Source organism: Astatotilapia calliptera, chromosome 12 (assembly GCF_964374335.1).
Source record: "Astatotilapia calliptera chromosome 12, fAstCal68.1, whole genome shotgun sequence".
Lineage (NCBI taxonomy): Eukaryota > Metazoa > Chordata > Actinopteri > Cichliformes > Cichlidae > Astatotilapia > Astatotilapia calliptera.
In genome coordinates this window covers 4,075,574-4,087,957 of record NC_137433.1, presented here as the reverse complement: position 1 = coordinate 4,087,957, position 12,384 = coordinate 4,075,574, and the positions used below count along the sequence as shown (strand labels likewise).

Sequence of the window (12,384 nt, the reverse complement as noted above, 5' to 3'; positions counted from 1 at the left end):
AGCTCCACACAGAAACGCCCGGCCAGGTGGTGGAATCGAACCCTGGACCTTCCAGCTGTGAGGCAACAGTGCTAACCACCGTGTTGCCCAAAAGACAAAGCCATGAATTAAAACATGAATTATAAATTTGGTCTATGGACCTAGAGTTTTTAGTTTAATACTTTTGTAGAATAATATCATGTCCTTATTCATGCTGAAGTTTAGTTTGACTCAGTTCCAAAAGTGAAAACAGGAAGAAAAATAAACTTGCTCTACTTGACAAAATGAATGAATACAAATCAGCCTCCTCTGTGCAAACACACACAGATGGACTAATTCACACAAATAGATAGATGGATAGACTGAGAGACAGATAAATGATAGACTCTAGCTTAGAATTAAGGTGAAGGTTCTGGCCTTTCCAAAGCCCCGACGTCAACCCTACTGAAAATTGTTAGACTATGTATAAAAACAGTGAATCAACCAATTTAAATGAACTCCATTAATTCTGCCAAGAAGAGCGGTCGAACGTTCAGCCAGAAGTCAAAACTTTTTGATGGCTACCAAAATATCTGGTTGAGGAGCAACTTGCTAAGGAACATTTAATGAAATATTAGTGGGGGCGTATCTATACCTCTGACCCTGTGTGGATGAGAGGTAATCCAAAATAAATTCAACCTCGTGCCCCCAATTCTTGTTGTTATTGAAGATATATACCATACAATCATTTCACTCTGGAAACAAACAGTTCAAAGAAATCATTAAAAGCTGAAAATTACCATGACATCCATGCCCATGATGAGTTTATGCAAGCTTTTCACCACAGCTGTGTATAGATAGATAAAAATACAATATTTTTGGATGGCTATATATTTAGCATACAGAGTGACAAGTGCATCAAATCAATCGTCTTGTGAAAGAACATTTATTTGGATCAGGCTCATATTTGAAACAACAACAGCATATTTTCCAGCTTTACTCTACAGACTTTCATTAGTTTTGTTGTTCTAGCCAATAATTAAACAAAAATACACAGAAGAATAACTTGTATCACAGACTAATACCAGGATATTAGCATCCATTGTTCACAAAGTGAGTGACATAATAGCTACGGATGAGAAAAGACATTGTATCAGCTTTCATTTCGGATGCTTTATTTACAGAGCAGGGCTACACTGAGCTTAGAGTTAGACAGAAAACCGTCTCTAGAAGGTGGCAGACTGCAATCGCTGATTCAGTCCGGCTTCTTGTCCATTTGTGGCCAAAAGAATCAGCAGCCAACATCTCAGCCAACACTCTAATCACAGGCTCACAGCAGCAATCACAGATCTAGCCGCTAATCAGTCACAAACACGTGCGCACAAACAAGCCTAAATGCATCCTGGTGCAAACCAGTTCCTGCACGTATGGTCCAGCAAACACAAATCTATTTAAGTTAAATACATTTTAGCTTCGACAGTTCTCCTGCAATCTTACTGTAATGCAACTTTGTGTTGCGTGAATGCATTATGTGAAGACATGCTTCATAACCTGCAGTACAAGCTAAGTGATGCCCACACTCTCCTTGCACACATTCAAATCCCCACCGCTTGGGTTTCCTCCAAAGGAACAAAGTCTTCACTGGCAGCGGGGATCAAAACACGCGGATGGCCAAACTGGAATTTAGGTTTATAGCAGAACAACATGCTGGCCTTTGTTAAACTAACATCACAACCCCAGAAAAGAACAACAAAATTGAAAAAAAAGAGCCAACAGATTTGCATCCAAATTTTTACAATCTGCTTCACACAGACACCATGCTTTACATCTCCTCGCTGTCAAGGAATATGATGCTGGGTGTTCAGGGTGGTGTTGACATGTAAGCGCTCTGCCATTTGCCTGGGGGAAAAAAGCAGAGGGGCCAGCAGCAGACAACATCAAAGCAGCACGCCTGGTCCCTCCTGTTAAAGCTCTCTTTTGCTTGATTGTAATTAAAGATAGAGGCGAACGCGAGCAGTATGTCTCCCAGAGAAAATAATTATGTGGCTCTTCCAGTGAAGAGGGCATGCGGGTGGTGGAGAGAGGAGAAGAGGGGAGGGGTGGTGGTGGCAAATGAATGTTAAGCCGTGCAGCGGCTGAGGTGTGTGCGTGCGTGGAGGGAGGGAAAGCCACAGGGGACTGCAGCGGTTGAGGTCGAAGCGAGTGCAGAGGACTGTGGGTCATCGCTCCTTTTTGCACTGCTCTTCATTCACAATCCCTGTACACATGCACACACGCTGACACACACAATCCCTGATGGCTGATTAGAGGGTGGAACGAGAGAAAAAAGATAGAAATAAGACAGCTTTCCCACCAGAGGCCGATCGGGATGTAATGTGAAACGGAGGCGAGGGTGAAATGACGCGCCTAATTTTCTAAGAACCATTCGTTCAGTGTTCTTGGCACCGTACCAGGTAAATATCATGCTCACTACAAAATCCCAGCACACACTCAAGCTAATTTCATGTGCTTGTGGCTTTGATTTGTCATTGATGTTTTTGCAGCATAACAAGATAGTGGTCCATGACAGTAGCCATAATGAAAGTGCATCCAGATAGTGATCCATGATGGCCAACAGTGAGCTAGTGAAGCAGGATGGTGATCCATCAAGCAGGCATCATCCAGCCTGGATAAAGAGAGATTAGAGCTCGCGTCCTTCTCATGTTGCATACTACAAATTAAAAAAACAACAAATTCTAAACCTGCACAGCGTTTTTGTAAAACCAAGCCGCGCCTTTTTGTTGTACTAATTATTTGCCATTTGAAGCTAAGAATTGTTTACTCAAGAGGAGATTGGTGATTATTTAACACTGTTGTCAAGCTATGTGCCCTTTCTTTGACTCCAAGTGTAGAGGACTGCTATGTTCCGTGGCTCTTCAATCAGTAAAAGAAAACTCATTTAATCAAACAACACAGCTTGTCTGCTTAAGTGTTCTTTTTTCAGAAGCATAGAAAAATATTGTCTTGACTTGGCTGTCATATTGTGCTTTTCTAATTTATAATTAAAGGCTTGCTGCTTCAGTGAGCAGCAAGCCTTTAATTGTAACATTGTTGCAACGTTACCATGACTTGAGCACTGGCGCTGCTGTAAGGCTGTAGTCCAGATAGATTTAATCAAGAATAAATATGATTAAAGTTTGAATTCAAAGCACTTATTGTATTGATAACATGTGCCAGACCAAATATAAAAATTATTTTATTAAGAAAAACCTGGTGCCCTGGTGACATGCTGAGTATACAAATTTTGCAATAAATAAATAACAACAAAAAAATAGGAACAACCACCTGGAATGATGGTTTCAGCATGGTGACGTCTGCCTCCTTGTAACACTCATTCACCTATAATAGAAGGGAAAAGGAGAAGAAAGAACCAGTACTGAATTGGTATGTATTATATGGTATCGTGGCTGGTTGTGCTCATTACATACACACACCCACAGGCTCACCAGCGCCTCTTCTTCTTGAGGACTCTGAGGAAGAACCACCTGTCCTCAGACATCCTGGTGAACTTCTATCGCTGCACCATCGAGAGCATCCTGACCAACTGTATAACAGTCTGGTACGGGAACTGCTCTGCCTCGGACCGGAAGGCGTTGCAGAGGGTCGTGAAAACTGCCCAGCGCATCACCGGAGCACCACTTCCTGCCATAAAAGACATCTACAGGAAGCGGTGTCTGAAAAGGGCTGGGAAAATCATCAAAGACCCCAGTCACCCATCGCATGGACTCTTCACCCTCCTGCCCTCTGGGAGGCGCTACAGGAGCCTCCGGACTAAGACCACCAGGTACCGGAACAGCTTCTTCCCCACAGCTGTCAGACTCCTGAACTCTGCCTCCTGACATCTGACCCACGTTAAACTCATGGACTGAACATACACACACCCACAATGGACAACTGTACCCTCAAACACAATAATAACATGGACTGAACCACCACTCACAACCACTAGCACTTTATATAGCCTCTGTAGAAACTATCTACACCCTCACTTATCTTAACTGCACTACTGTATAGCTCTGTGTAAATAATCATTCTGTACATTCGATAATCTTTAATCCTACAACTGTTTACAACTTGCATAGTTCCCATTTCTGTATAGCTGTATATCCCAGATTCTGTAAAGTTATTTATTTCATATTCTGTATAGTTTTTCATATTTATATCCTGTTCATATCCTGTACATAGCTTGTACTCACTACAGCCTGTACATACTTATAGTTATAGAATATTCACAACATACTTCATACCGTGTACATTATAACATACCATAATAGACCCATTTCTGTAATATACTCACATATCTATATTATTGCTAATATATATTGTAATATATCTATATCACTAAAGCACTTCTGGATGGATGCAAACTGCATTTCGTTGCCCTGTACCTGTGCATGTGTAATGACAATAAAGTTGAATTCTATTCTATTCTATTCTATTCTATTAGAAAAGAAAAGAAAAGACAGTTGTTTGCTGCTCCCTTGATTGTCATTATGGAGTTTTAGCAATGCAATTCCAGCATAATTAGTGTCTCTGCAGTAGGTTTTAAAGTCAAAGCCTACTAATGACTTTAAGAAGGAAATTTCTGTGTATACTGACTGTGCTTTCAAAAGAGGTTGAATAACAGGATTACCTGTTACTTTTTAGGCGTCTTACAACACTTGTAGCTACAATTTGATCTCAAACCCCTGAGCAGAAACCAGTTTATATAAGCTCAGTGTATTCATCAGGGACAACGCATTACACATTACAAAGATACTGCAGTACAGACACAGATTTACCATGTAAATTTATTGAAATGAAACACTCTCCAAGAAAGGAGTCACCCTCCGGTGTATATTTTTTCAGCCTATCCCAGAATACAGAGACAAATTCCCTGCTACTAAAAATATTTCGTCAAAGATCACCTTACTCCTGTAGTACATATTCTTAAAAGTGACCCATCTTTAAAAAAAATAAAGTCTATGCTTCATCTGATGATATTTAAATACCATGTGAGAGAGAGTCTTGTTCACTCTGATACTGTATTGTGCCCATTATACGAGTGTTCAGATTCCTCAGACAACGTATTTTAGATATCCAAATAGTGGCAAACATGCTCCTTCAAATCCTTCGTTAGCTGTCAGACACACGTTGTTTATATATTAAAATATGATTATGTATATTTCAGACAAACAAAGTATCCTTTAAAACTGTGTATAACTGAACATAAGACTGAAGGACTACACAGACCACGGACACCTGTGAGTCATCACACACAGACCAACCACGACTCTGCGACATCTGAGTAAGAGAAAAAAAATCTGTCTCCTAGAGGCAATGACATCATCGACTCACCACTCTGCAGGTGAATGAGAACCAAATATGTCACATTTTCTCTCATTGGAAATACATTTAGGCTTATAATTAAGTTTAGATTTGAATTCTTGTTTCTGACTTAACGTTAGCCATCCTGCTTACATAAAAAACTGTGCCATTGTGTTTTCTTGGAGCCGTCGTACTTTAACAAATGTAGACTTTGTCCCTGTATATTTAGGGGTTCTGTGTCTCTGTTTCTAACAGGCCACTGGGGGTACGGTAACTGGACATATGCTTACTCTCAGTCTTTGATTCATTATTCAATTAATTTGAAATCTTGTCCAACCAAATGTCCAAAGAGAGTTGTATACACAGTCTGGGCTGACTATAACTGGTTGCCAAATGTCATTATCCAGTCTGACTTTGAAGACATAGTGGAAAGTTGCACAATAAAAGGCTGTTAATTAATCAATCCCTGCTGACCTTTCAAAGGTTGCTGTTATACAGCTGAAATGAAGTTGCACTTTGCTGAAGGATTTACTGGATAAATTTAGCTGGTCCATTTTATAGTGTGACCAGGACAGTTTTGCAGGGGGTTATGTGCCTAACTTTCAAGTCTGAGCTAGTCAGAAGGTAGACATTTTTTATTCTAACACAAAGCTTTATGCTAAGCTAAGCTATTAAGCTGCAGGCTGTAGCCATGCACTGTACTGTCTTATTCCCTATACACAAATGAGACTAATATGAATCTTATTTAACTCTCAGCAAGAAAAAAAAATACCTTTCCCAAAATGTCAAACTGTTGCTTTAAATTCATCTATGAGCATTCAGCAGCAAGGATGACATAGTTACTGATGGCAAAAAAGCAGAAACTGTAGCATTTTACAGGTGTGCTAAAAGAAAATCTGCCAAAACCACTTACAGATTCATTACATGAGCACTTTGCTGTTGATTAGTGACAACAATCCCATTAACACAACTGTCGACTTTCAGTAAGCCTTTCAGTGGCAGGTTTTGCTTCCTTTTACCATGAAAACATACGAGTTTAAGATTGATCTATACAGCACATAGAAATTTTTTTTCTAAGAAGGACTTGACTAAAAGGGGGAAACAAAGTAGTACAATGGATGTTCAAAAAATACAAAGATCACCAATCATCTCCCATTAATATTCTCTCCATTGTTATGGAGAATCCTCATTGAAATAAAAGCACTTCTGGGCCTCTTTTATTACTTTGAAACACAAATGAAAATTGAAGTTCCTCCATCGTTTCATTTCTTTTTCCTTTTTTTGACTGGCGTGACAAACTTTGTCTTCAAATTAAAGATTGCTTGCTCACTCCATTTTTCAGCCATGGCATCTATTTTATGCGGAAGGATAAGAAAGTCAATTGAAAGTTAATTCCAAAGCATTTGATTAATGGGCACTGGAGGATGCACTCTAATCTGTGCGCTGTTCAACTGTTCTATTTCAAGCCACACACGAGTAATTATTCCCTGCTTTCTCCTGGAGTAAATGTTATTGTTGCACATTCCCCTCATTTGATAAAGGTTGTCTAGTTTTCAGGCATCCTCCAAATACGGTGTAGGGTAAGTAATATGGTAATGGTTTACTTTGTTTCATTTCAATCATGATTATAAAACAGACGGAAACTTTGTAATGAAAGATTTAAATACATGCACAGTGCATTCTGCAGGGGATGCTGGGTTGCTGCGTCATCCACAGCAGGTAAGACTGGAATTTTAATGCAACGTAAGATGAATAAAAGAAAACATCAGTAGCTTCAGTATCCTGTACTCTAAACAGGCCGTGGGAGAGTGGACACTTAAGCAGGCCGACTCAGTCAATCATTAAAAAAAGGTAAAACAAATCTAGAAAATGAGAGAAAACTGACTTTTCCAATAATTCTGTTGAATGAAATCTTGTTATAATTTTAGCAGAAGCAAAAGGAAAAATGTAAAGTTTGTGTTTGCTGATAACACAAGAGGTCACATTTAACTGAGCTGGTATTTTTTATTAAAAGTTAATGGTTGGAAAAAATTCAAAGCAATGTGACTGAAAACATTAAAAACCACATCTTTAATTATTGAGAAATACTATAATTATTTATTTATTTTCTTAAGTAACAATGGAATTGGATCTAACTTACTAAATTATTTATTTTTAGTACTGTACAACAGTCTTAAGCCACCTCTCATTTCTTTATACTTGAAATTAAAGCACTACTCTACTGTGCACCCCCCCCCCCCCCTCTTTATGCAATAGTTGTCTGCTTTTTGACTCATTTTAAAACAGTCAAGCACAAGGATTAAAATGATACGCTGGCCTGACCTGTGTGTCATTCTACAATTTTTTTCACAAGTATATATTTTCATGTGTATGCATCCCAAAAACTGATTGTTTTTTCAAATTTCCTTTGAAAATCTACAATAACAACCCCAAACATAATCAACGATAACGCAGTTTGTCAGACAATGCACCCACAAGGTCATTCCCAAAAAGCTATTAGCCAAAACCCTACAGCTCCAAGAAAAAGAAAGGGATTGGCCTAAAGTCTGTCGGTAGCAGAGCTAGAGTATCTGAAGTACCTGAAAGTCATTCTCTTGAAAAATAGGAAAAATCCAACAAAGACTAATTGATAGAACTACTGTTTGCTGAAGCCTGTTCAGAAATGGTCTCAATGGAAATGAAATGGGGAGAAAAGGCTAAGGTTTGCCAAACTGGGCAAGAACTGGACTGAAAATCAGTGGCAGTGATGAATCCAAATTTGAAATTTCTATTTCAAATTCTCATCGCTATGTTTGGAGGAGGTTGGGAGAGAAGTACAATAGTCTGCATGTCTACAGGCATTTCTAAAAAACATGGTTGAGGCTGGTTTGGGACTTAATTTCAGTCATTGATGCTGGGGATCTGGTCAGAATTGATGGAAATATGAACACAGAGATAGCAATCAGATTCAAGAAGCCTGGACAGCTATTCCTGAAGACCCCTTAAAAATGGCAGGAAAGCTTTCCTAAGAGAGTTCAGGCTGTGTTGAAGAATAAACGACCTCTGTTTTTGCCTTATATGCTGTATTTTCATGTGTGTTTGCACGTATTTCAATAAATTGTATTGTCATGTGCAAAGTGATTCCTCAGTGGAGCTGCAGTGACCATTACCGTACAACAACTGCTTGTATATTCATGTAAGTATATAGTACATGTGTGACATGTAATTTTAAAGAGCCAGTACACAAACATTAACCAGTGACATAGCCAGTTGCAGCACTGCAGGCACACTGCATCTTCAACATGTGGAAGAAACCTTTAATTCTGGGGCTGTTTCACTGTCGTTCTTTCATCAACACCTTTCAAAGGGATGCATTCTTACCCATCCTAACAAAGAAAACTGAATAAGCTGCTGCTTGAAATGTTTGGCACAATTCAGCAAACCAGATTAGATGGTTACATCTCCATATAACTGCACTGTTTTGGGCATTTTTGGAATGTGTCAGCAATTCAGTGAAGTGAAAAAAAGATACGATGTGCAATACACACATACTTGAAATGTCACAAATGTATGAAATGAAAAAGAAAATCTGCAGATTTAAAGCAGAGCCTGATGCTCAAGTGTGTACCCCACGTTGTCTAGGAGGGAGTTCAGTTCAGTTCACATCCTTCAGGGTGTACTGGCTCAGCTCTCCAACAGAGCCTTGTCTTTTTCACCAGTTTGCTAATCCTGTCTGCATCCTCGCCCTTGATGTTTACACCCCTGCATTCATCTGCAAAGAACAGAGAGCTGGCCTGCACTGATTGGTAGAGCGTGTTTAGGTATGTGTCCATGAGCGTTCTAAGGAAGAATCTGTGTGGAAGACTGCACTGGCTTGATGGACATTGAAGAGAGTGACCTGAATTCTGTTTATTTCAATCCATAATTTGTACTGATTTGGCTGCAAATGTGATTTAAAATAATAATACAGCACATCAAGTGACCTTTTTTAATCCAAGCTAAGTCATCTGCCTGAAGTGCAGATCAGTGAGTAAAGTTCAAACTACCCTCTAGGGTGAGGATCAGATCCGATTGGCTTTGACTGTCCTCACTAAACATCTCTCCAAATAAGCTTTTTTCCATCATACTCACTGCCTGTTTTTGACACTCAAAGCTTGAGCAGCTAAACCAAGCTTTAACAAAGAGGATGATATAACAGTTATTTTGTCACAGACATAAAAGTTAATTTACCATTTGGCTAAAATCATCCAGTCATATCAATAGCTTTGAAGATTCATCAGCAGTGGGGTCCATATTTTTGAAACTTGCATCCTCTTTCCTGGTTTTATTTTATTTTATTTTATTTTGTGTCCCATTTGGATCTTTAGCCATCAGAATTGTTGTCTTAAGGCCAAGAAAGATGCCAAGCGGATTTATTTTACCAAGTGGATCATCATGGCCTCGCCATATTGGTCCATTTGATTGACCTTTATTATAATTATGAATTTATTTTATTTTCGGTTGCTACAAACGGGACAGACATGACTGGGGGATAGGACAGGACAAGTTCCTGGTTTTATTACACTGTACACATACTAAGAAATTGTGGATGCCTCCATGCCAGCGATGGTCCACATTGTTCATTCTTTGTCCCATTCTTGGGAACTCAGTATCAGCTAAACACTGCCGATTTCCATTCGGGATCAGTTGGCACCTCAGAAGCAGTGAATGTGGAGGTGAGAGTACGGGCATCTTAAATTTAAATGACTGGTAAAAGGAGAGAGCTAGTTGATATGACAAAGAGAAATAAGGCAGATATGTTGTGTACGAAAGAGATCAGGTGGAAGGGAAGCAAGGACAGGAGCACTGGAAATGATTCAAATGGTGTAGATAGGAAGAGAAAAGGAATAGGTCTAATCTTAAAAGAAGGTGGATGGAGATGATGGAAGTGCCAGACAGGATCATAAGTTTGAGGCTGGAAGTTGAAGGGGTAATGTTGTACGTTGCTCTACAAGCTGGATGTCACATAGAGGAGAAAGATGAAATCTGGAGTAAGGTGGTAAATATTGTCTCTTGAAGGGAGAAAGTGGTGACTGCTGCAGCAGACTTCGGGGGACATGTAGTGGAGCCGAGGATTCAATGGTGAAGTTGAAGAAGGAAGAATGTTGCACAGAGTTTAGTGAGGGGTTGAAACAGGCGCAGGAGGTACACAGAAGTATTTAAAGGAAGACGTTACCAAAGAAAACGTGGGATAGTCTGGAAGAAAAAATACTCAAAAGTTCCGGGAGGCCAGGTGAACAGCAAAGAACGAGGCAAATGAAAAGGCCTATAGTGAGCTGCATGTAAGGATGGACACTTAAGAAGGACATATGGACTTGTATTGATTGGCTAAACAGAGAGATCGAGCTGAAAGGGATGTCCGGCGGATTAGAGTGATTAAGGAGAGAGATGGAAATGTACTGAAGATTGAAGAGAGCCTGCCGTGCTGCTCAGACAATGGAAGAAGTGCTTTGAGGGGCTCATGAATTGAGAAAATGAGAGAGAGGAGAACAGATGGATGAAAGCTAGCAAATCAGGAAGTATAGAGGTTAGTAAGGAGCAGTTATGGAGAGTAGAAAGGCAGATGATCCAGATGACCTACCAGCGGAGATTTGAAGATGTCTAGGAGAGAAGGCAGTGGACTTTTCAATGAGATTGCTTGATGTAATCCTGAAGAAGAAGAGGAAGTCTGAGGAAAGGACAATGTGATTCTGTTTTTTTTAAGTTTATTTTATTTTAAACAGATCGTTGTTCTTAATGTGGCATGGTGCAGGCACTTCTCAACCTTGTGTTTTCTGTACCTTTGAAACTGACATGACTGTTTGTATGCATTCTAATTACCCTTGTGTTACGTTCCCCCCGAAGGGGTCTAGGCATGCGAGTGAGGGGGACCAGTAACAAGTGAGTCCGGAAACAGAATGAAGAGGAAAACAGACAGAGTTGTTCTGTATTAATATAGTTTTATTACAAATAATATAGGTTTATTACAAACGACATTAACTTAAAGAGCCGGCAACGCCGTTTTACCAATAATGCCAAAGAAACAAAGGAAACACTCGCAGCAACAAAAGACAAGAAGGCTACTAAACAAAAAAGGGAGGCACTTCCCACACTACTCCTCACTAGTGATGGGACGTTCTGTATCGAGGCTTCGGAGCGTGTGTCGAGTAATGGAGGGGGCGTTTCCGCGAAGCGCGTATCGAGGCTTGCTTCATTTATGGGAGGAGCTGAAAATGATGACGTCCGAAGCCTCGCTGCCCGGCTATACCACGTGACTGGTTCATGAAGTGGTTCGAACTTTGCCGCGAGATATGACAGCGATATAAACCCCTCAGACTTCATTCAAAATGTGGGTGTTTGATGGAGAGTTGCGGTTAGAGAGAGTTTGGAGACCGTTTGGAGGTTTATGAGAGTGAGGAGAGAAGGTCAGGAGAGAATGGAGCCAGCTAAGAAGAGGAGGATGTCCTCCCCTGTGTGGGAACATTTTGATTTTATTCCTCCCAACAAGGTATGTAAATTTCTACAGAAGATGTATTTTCATGATACTGATGGTGCAATACAATTTATGTTGAGCTGTCTTGACTTTTGTACAAGGTGAAGTGTTTGCTATGTGCCAGGGAGCTGGGATATAACAGCAACACCTCATCCATGCTTAGGCACTACAGAGCTTTGCATGAGAATAAGGGGAACACCGATTGTGGAGCAAGACCAGGTGAGCCATCAAATGTCATGATAATATAGCATGCAGTAATGTTACTAAATGATATAACAATATTATACAGCTGTAATAAGTTACGTGTGTGATATTTATATTTGTGCTTTGTCTTTATTGTCTTTCCTCAGGAGAACAATCTCCAATAGATGAAGACCTGGTCAGCATGGTGATTGAGGACTCCCAGCCATTTAGCATTGTGGAGGACAAAGGATTCAAAAGATTTGTTAAATCATTAAATCCTAGCTATGTTCTCCCCACTAAAAGGTCATAAAAGCAGTGAAAATTTAGTTTTTACAGAATAAAATGTGAACAGGCAGGACTGAGGCTCAAAGCCTCAGTGTGTAGCTGTCCATACCTCAACGTTACAA

The 12,384-nt window shown here is 39.9% G+C and overlaps 1 protein-coding gene across 1 annotated transcript in view; it reads right to left on the bottom strand.

The window, feature by feature from the left end:
- The window catches only part of atad1a (ATPase family AAA domain containing 1a), a 190,799-nt gene extending 179,289 nt beyond the window's left edge, over positions 1 to 11,510 (bottom strand). Inside the window, exon 1 of the mRNA XM_026188047.2 lies at positions 11,425 to 11,510. The gene's annotated coding sequence lies outside the window, so the exon portion shown is untranslated. The remainder of the gene's footprint in view (positions 1 to 11,424) is intronic.
- Positions 11,511 to 12,384: the final 874 nt, after the last annotated feature.